The sequence below is a fragment of the Palaemon carinicauda genome, chromosome 37 (assembly GCF_036898095.1).
Source record: "Palaemon carinicauda isolate YSFRI2023 chromosome 37, ASM3689809v2, whole genome shotgun sequence".
Classification (NCBI taxonomy): domain Eukaryota; kingdom Metazoa; phylum Arthropoda; class Malacostraca; order Decapoda; family Palaemonidae; genus Palaemon; species Palaemon carinicauda.
This window is the reverse complement of record NC_090761.1, coordinates 72264082-72271581: the sequence shown is the minus strand read 5'-3', so window position 1 is coordinate 72271581 and position 7500 is coordinate 72264082. Positions and strand designations below refer to the sequence as shown.

At 32.8% G+C, this 7500-nt stretch overlaps 1 pseudogene; it reads right to left on the bottom strand.

Moving 5' to 3' along the window:
- LOC137629392 (uncharacterized) overlaps nt 1-7500 on the bottom strand; it is a 34658-nt pseudogene that overhangs the window by 3774 nt on the left and 23384 nt on the right.

Below are 7500 nucleotides of genomic sequence, written 5' to 3'. Positions count from 1 at the left end.
AAATTAACCAAGAAGCAATCACAGAATTCCAAAATTTTAAAGCAATCATAAAATATATTCGTAAATGCAAATGGATCTTGAATGAACGATTTGAAGTTCTCTGGCATCCTGACATCGAAGGTCATTGACACCGATATCGTTTATTGTAAATAAAGATTAAAAGAATCAATTAAAACCAGAAAAGTAATTATGTTATAAAAGTTGAATAGCATTAAAAAGACCTGCTTCTGATATAAATCTAAAAATGCCACTAATGATAACTATAGTCAATTCTTTTTAGTCAGGCAGATTTGCACCGACTCACAGTGGTGCCCTTTTAGCTCGAAAAAGTTTCCTGCAATCTGATTGGTTAGAATTATCCTCTCCAACCAATCAGCGATCAGGAAACATTTCCAAGCTAAAAGGGCACCCCTGCAGGTGGTAGAAAATCTGCCTCACTTAATAAAATTGACTATAATTGTTATCTAACTCACCTTTCCTATTTATGACTTTAAATAGAATTTTCGGAAGTATTGCACCGACTCGCAGGGCTGCCCTTTTAGCTCGAAAAAGTTTCCTGCAATCTGATTGGTTAGAATTATCCTCTCCAACCAATCAGCGATCAGGAAACATTTCCAAGCTAAAAGGGCACCCCTCCGAGTGGTAGCAAATCTGCCTCACTTAAAAGAATTGACTATAATTGTGCTCTAACTCACCTTTCCTATTTATGACTTTAAATAGAATTTTCGGAAGTATTTGTAGCCATATTGGGAAGTCCACCATCGCCCTGGCGCCATGAGTTAAGTTACCCCACATGTTGAGCCATTGGTACATCTGCACTCGATCTGGAATTCGGTCCACGTCGAATTCTGCGAGAAAAAGAATATATATTGCATTACTTCAAGTATTATTATCATTATTATTATTATTATTATTATTATTATTATTTTTATTATTATTTTTATTATTATTATTATTATTATTATTATTATTATTTTGTCATTATTATTATTATTATTATTATTATTATTATTATTATTATTATTATTATTATTATTATTATTGTTATTATTTTTATTGTTATTATAATTATTACTGTTATTATCATTATATTACTATTACTGTTATTATTATATTATTATTATTATTATTATTATTATTATTATTATTATTATCATTATTATTATTATTATTATTATTATTATTATTATTATTATTGTCATTATCATCATTATTATTATTATCATTATTATTATTATTATTATTATTATTATTATTATTATTATTTTGAATAATTTCAACTTACATATTTATATCTTTAATGCACTTTATCAGTATACAAATTTTTCTAATGTTATTCCATCCATTCCTCATTCCTGGCACGCCCTATCCATTCCACCCTAACGACCTCCTCATCTCGAGTTTAATCTATGTAAACATCTCATCGGGATATGAAAATTTCATCGGAGAAATGGAATTGCTGGCTTTTTCCCAATTATGTAAACAAAGGAAAAGAGAGAGAGAGAGAGAGAGAGAGAGAGAGAGAGGAGAGAGAGAGAGAGAGAGAGAGAGAGAGAGAGAGAGAGAGAGAGAGAGTGGATGTGTGTTTGTGTGTGTGCACAGAGAGAGAGAGAGAGAGAGAGAGAGAGAGAGAGAGAGAGAGAGAGAGAGAGAGAGAGAGAGAGAGAGAGAGTGTGTGTGTGTGGATGTGTGTGCACACAGAGAGAGAGAGAGAGGAGAGAGAGAGAGAGAGAGAGAGAGAGAGAGAGAGAGAGAGAGAGAGGGGATGTGTGTTTGTGTGTGTGCACAGAGAGAGAGAGAGAGAGAGAGAGAGAGAGAGAGAGAGAGAGAGAGAGAGAGAGAGAGAGAGAGAGTGGATGTGTGTTTGTGTGTGTGCACAGAGAGAGAGAGAGAGAGAGAGAGAGAGAGAGAGAGAGAGAGAGAGAGAGAGAGAGAGAGAGAGAGAGAGAGTGTGTGTGTATGTGTGTGCATATGTGTTTGTGCATGTGCGTATCTGTGTGTATGTGTATGTGCGGTGTGTGCAGTAAATTAATTATGAAATATAAAATACTAGATAAGAAAGTTCAAATACAATTAATTGAATTTAGAATATTGTGTTAAACTAATTCCTAAGCTCTGTAATTCAAATCCCCAGAATACAAATGGCATATTGTATTAAATTTCATTATTTTGCCAAAATCAATGACTGTGGACTCGGATCATAAATTCCTTTCTGGAAATGTGAAACAGTATGCTGTGCATAAGATCACTTACCTGTTGCTAACAACAGCATAAATAGCTCAGTAAATTAGGCAAAATTAAATAAAAAGCAATCTTGAATATCCACCTTTTTCCCAAATATAATAGAATTAGTTTTGATGATGAAACATAATACAGTAACTAATTGTAAACAGTGAATTAAAAGCTTTCCTTACTTCCCAAATTTATATCTATTGATACTTTTCAACTAGAAATAACATGTGTCAGTAAATTATATCGTAAAAACTTTATCTAAAAGAAAATATTGTGAAAGTATTTTGTTCGTGGTGTACCAATTTTTCGTGGTCTTCGTGGGTGGGCGAATCCACGAATTTAAAAACCCAACGAAAATTTTCATACTGTCAAAATTTAGTATTGAACTTAGACACATTTGATTTGTGTTGGTGACCTACATTTTCTAAACCTTTGTGGATTACTAATTATTTTGATTTGTTATTGTGAATATGTTTTTATTTTGCTGTGCACTATGATAATTATTGCATTGCAAATGAACACTTTATCATAATTGGGGTTCAATTAATAACCAAAAAGGTAAAAGTTCCAAAACAGAAATCCACGAATTTAAGAATCCACGAACCAACTTTTTTTTTTTTTTTTTTATAAAAGAGTGAAAATTGGTACCCACGAATACAAAATACATTCACAGTAAGCTAGAATATATTATTCATTGATGTGTTAGTCATAAATTATTAGTAATACTATAAGAATCCACGAACCAACTTTTTTTTTTTTTTTTATAAAACAACGAAAATTTGTACCCACGAATAAAAATACATTCACAATAAGCTAGAATATATTATTCATTGATGTGTTAGTCATAGGATATTAGTAATACTATATTTAAAACACGCGAAGAGTAATAACAATCATTTGTCTTATCATATTTGCTCAGGTAGTACAATCTAGAATTCTAGATTTATTCTGAACTAGGCTATTGGTACTGATAAAATACATTCACAGTAAGCTAGAATATATTATTCATTGATGTGTTAGTCATAAAATATTAGTAATACTATATTTAAAACACGCGAAGAGTAATAACAATCATTTGTCTTATCATATTTGCTCAGGTAGTACAATCTAGAATTCTAGATTTATTCTGAACTAGGCTATTGGTACCAATAAAATACATTCACAGTAAGCTAGAATATATTATTCATTGATGTGTTAGTCATAAAATATTAGTAATACTATATTTAAAACACTCAAAGAGTAATAACAACCATTTGTCTTATCATATTTGCTCAGGTAGTACAATCTAGAATTCTAGATTTATTCTGAACTAGGCTATTGGTACCAATAAAATACATTTACAATAAGCTAGAATATATTATTCATTGATGTGTTAGTCATAAAATATTAGTAATACTATATTTAAAACACTCGAAGAGTAATAATAATCATTTGTCTTATCATATTTGCTCAGGCAGTACAATCTAGATTTATTCTGGACTAGGCTATAGCAACACGACTACTGTATTTTGATAAATCAAAATGTATTGTTACAACTTACCAAAGCCATATTCTGGCTCGATTTTCCCGACGTGTTCTAAAAGGCATTCGAAAAAGTCGGCGTGTATTTCTTTCATCGTGAGATAATATTCGTTATCTTCAGACCAACCAGCGTAGTGACGCATTCTCTGAAAGGATAAAGGATAGTGAAAGAATAAATATTGACATTATTTGAATTTGCTTAGCCGAAGGAAAGGTGACTCCAGGATCCAACAATGAAAGGAAGGGCGTGATAGTTAAAATTGCAAATCAAAATCTTCTAGGAAAAAAACAAGGAAAGGTGCCTCCAGGATCCAGTAATGAAAGGAAGGGCGTGATAGTTAAAATTGCAAATCAAAATCTTCTAGAAAAAAAAAAAAAAAAAAAAAAAAAAAAAAAAAAAAAAAAAAAAAAAAAAACAAGGAAAGGTGCCTCCAGGATCCAACAATGAAAGGAAGGGCGTGATAGTTAAAATTGCAAATCAAAATCTTCTAGGAAAAAAAAAAAAGAAAAAAAAAAAACAAGGAAAGGTGCCTCCAGGATCCAACAATGAAAGGAAGGGCGTGATAGTTAAAATTGCAAATCAAAATCTTCTAAAAAATAAGAAAAAAAAAAAAAAAAAAAAAAAAAAAAAAAACATTCTCTTAATATTTGTTATAGGTTAAAGAACAGAATCTAATGATCGACAATTTTTATGAGAATCCAATTGTATTAAAAGAATAATTATGTAGTTAAAATTGCAAATCAAAATCTTCTGAAATAGCATCTACCTTCATAAAAAAAAAAAATTCTCTTGATATTTGTTATAGGTTAAAGAACAAAATCTAATGATTGACAATTTTAATGAGAATCCAATTGTATTAAAAAAAATAATTATGTAATGTTTGGAGTATACAAGATCATATTAAGGCTTTACTTAATTTTTCTAGCAGTGAGAATCCAATTGTATTAAAAAAATAATTATGTAATATTTGCAGTATACAAGATCATATTAAGGCTTTACTTCATTTTGCTAGTAGTAATAATAAACAATTTTAACCTGAAAAACCAGTATGCTATGAGTCATTGTCCAGAGTGGATATCAATTTTCCTAATTCCCATTTGTCTCTCAGTAACTGAGTGCCAGCGGGTGACAGCCCTGACGTATCAGCAAATGATATGAAGTCTAGTCTCTTAGCAAGAAATTTTATTTAAAAAGTATATTGCAAAAGGGTTACTCCTTTATTGTTACTGAGTAATCTGTAATGAGTTCTTATTATTTGTTTCTATCTTGTTCAATTTATTTTGTTGATTATATTTTTTTTACTTATTTTTCTTTCATAGGTTACCATTTATTGCTCATTTTCAAATTTTTATTAAAAAGTATATTGCAAAACGGTTACTCCTTTATTGTTACTGAGCAATCTATAATGAGTTCTTCTTATTACTTGTTTCTATCTTGTTCAATTTATTTTGTTGATTATATTTTTTTTAATTTATTTTTTTTCATAGGTTACCATTTATTGCTCATTTTCATTTTTCGTGCTGGGTTGCTTTAGAATATAGCTTGGCTTGTTACAACAACATAATCAATAACTTTAATGAGTTCTTCTTATTACTTGTTTCTATCTTGTTCAATTTATTTTGTTGATTATATTTTTTTCTTACTTTTTTTTTCATAGGTTGCCATTTATTCCTCATTTTCATTTCTCGTGCTGGGTTGCTTTCCATAGGGAGACCTTAGATTACAACTTGGCTTGTTACAACAACAACAAAAACAGCAACAACAGCAACAACAACAACAACAATAATAATAATAATAATAGATTATAGCTTGGCTTGTTACAACAACATAATCAATAACAACAGTAATAATAATAGTATTATAATAAAATTTGACTCTAGAATATTTTCTGTGGCCCTAACTAAATACCTCTACTGATAATAATACCTTAAAAATTTAGCTCATTATTGGAATAATTGGTAGTGAGCCGTAATCTTATTTTTTTCTAAGATTATGTATTAACCTTACTGACATATTATTATTATTATTATTATTATTATTATTATTATTATTATTATTATTATTATTATTATTATTATTATTATTATTATCAAATGCTAAGCTACAACCCTAGTTGGAAAAGCAGGATGCTATAAGCCCAGGGGCTCCAACAGGGAAAATATCCCAGTGAGGAAAGGAAATAAGGAAAAATAAAATATTTTAAGAATAGTAACAACATTAAAATGAAAACAAGAGGAAGAGAAACTAGATACAACAGTGTGCCCGAGTGTACCTTCAAGCAAGAGAACTCTAACCCAAGACAGTGGAATACCATGGTACAGATGCTATGGCATTACCCAAGACTAGAGAACAATGGTTTGATTTTGGAGTGTCCTTCTCCTAGAAGAGCTGCTTACCATAGCTGAAGAGTCTCTTCTACCCTTACCAAGAGGAAAGAAGCCACTGAAATTAGATTGCAGTAGTTAACCCCTTGCGAGAAGAAGAATAGTTTGGTAATCTCAGTGTTGTCAGGTGTATGAGGACAGAGTAGAATCTGTAAAGAATAGGCCAGACTATTCGGTGTCTGTGTAGACAAAAGGAAAGAACCGTAACCAGAGAGGAGGGTCCTATGTAATACTGTCTGGCCAGTCAAAGGACCCCATAACTCTCTAGCGGTAGTATCTTAACGGACGGTTGGTGCCCTGGCCAACCTACTACCTTAGTAAAGACATCCACCATTACACACTGCCTTTTGAATGTAAACATCAACCATCTATTAGCTATATAATTTGACAAAGTAAAAGAAATCAACCTGCACAATGACGTCGAGTAAATTAGCTGGACAAGAAGAGAACCACAGGAATGCAGACTATTACAGCTTAGTCTTGCAGTCAGTCACTGATACATATACCAAGGCACTTCCCCCAATTTTGGGGGGTAGCCGACATCAACAAATGAAACAAAACAAAAAAGGGTACCTCTACTCTCTACGTTCCTCCAGCCTGACAAGGGACTCAACCGAGTTCAGCTGGTACTGCTAGGGTGCCACAGCCCACCCTCCCTTTGTTGCTGTCTCACAGGATGTAGATACAGGAGAGGGGGTTCCCAGCCCCCTCGTCCCGTCCCTTTTAGTCGCCTCTTACGACACGAAGGGATAACGTTGGCGCTATTCTAATTTTTATATGCCCCCGCGGCCACAGGGAGCATAGAAACTGGTGAAATATCTGATTATATAGAGAAGTAGGCCTATAAGGATTTGATTGCCCTGCAGTTTAAAGGTTTAAAGGCCGCTCATGAATGGCAGAGGCAAGGGACAGTGACATTGCCCTATCAACCAGGACAATGCCCTTGAGATTGACCATATATCAAATGATCAGCACCCAAGCCCCTTCTCCACCCAAGCTAGGACCAGGGAGGGCTAGGCAATGGCTGCTGATGACTCAACAGATAGACCTACAGGCTCCCCCAAACACCCCAACCTTAGCTCACAAGGATGGTAAGGTTGCAGGCATTAATGGCACTAATGAGTCTGAACGGGACTCGAACCCCCGACTGGTAAACACCAGGCAGAGACGTTACCAGTCAGGCCATAACATTACCTTTCATCAATGACATCTGGAGGGGAAATGGTATACAGATAATATTAAACATCCCCCAGAAAGTGAATAACCCCAAAAATCTAGTTCCTAAATGTTCTTGTATCATTTGATGTAATGATACAAAGTATGTACTGGAAAAGCTTATGAAGTGAATTATACTCCCTTCTC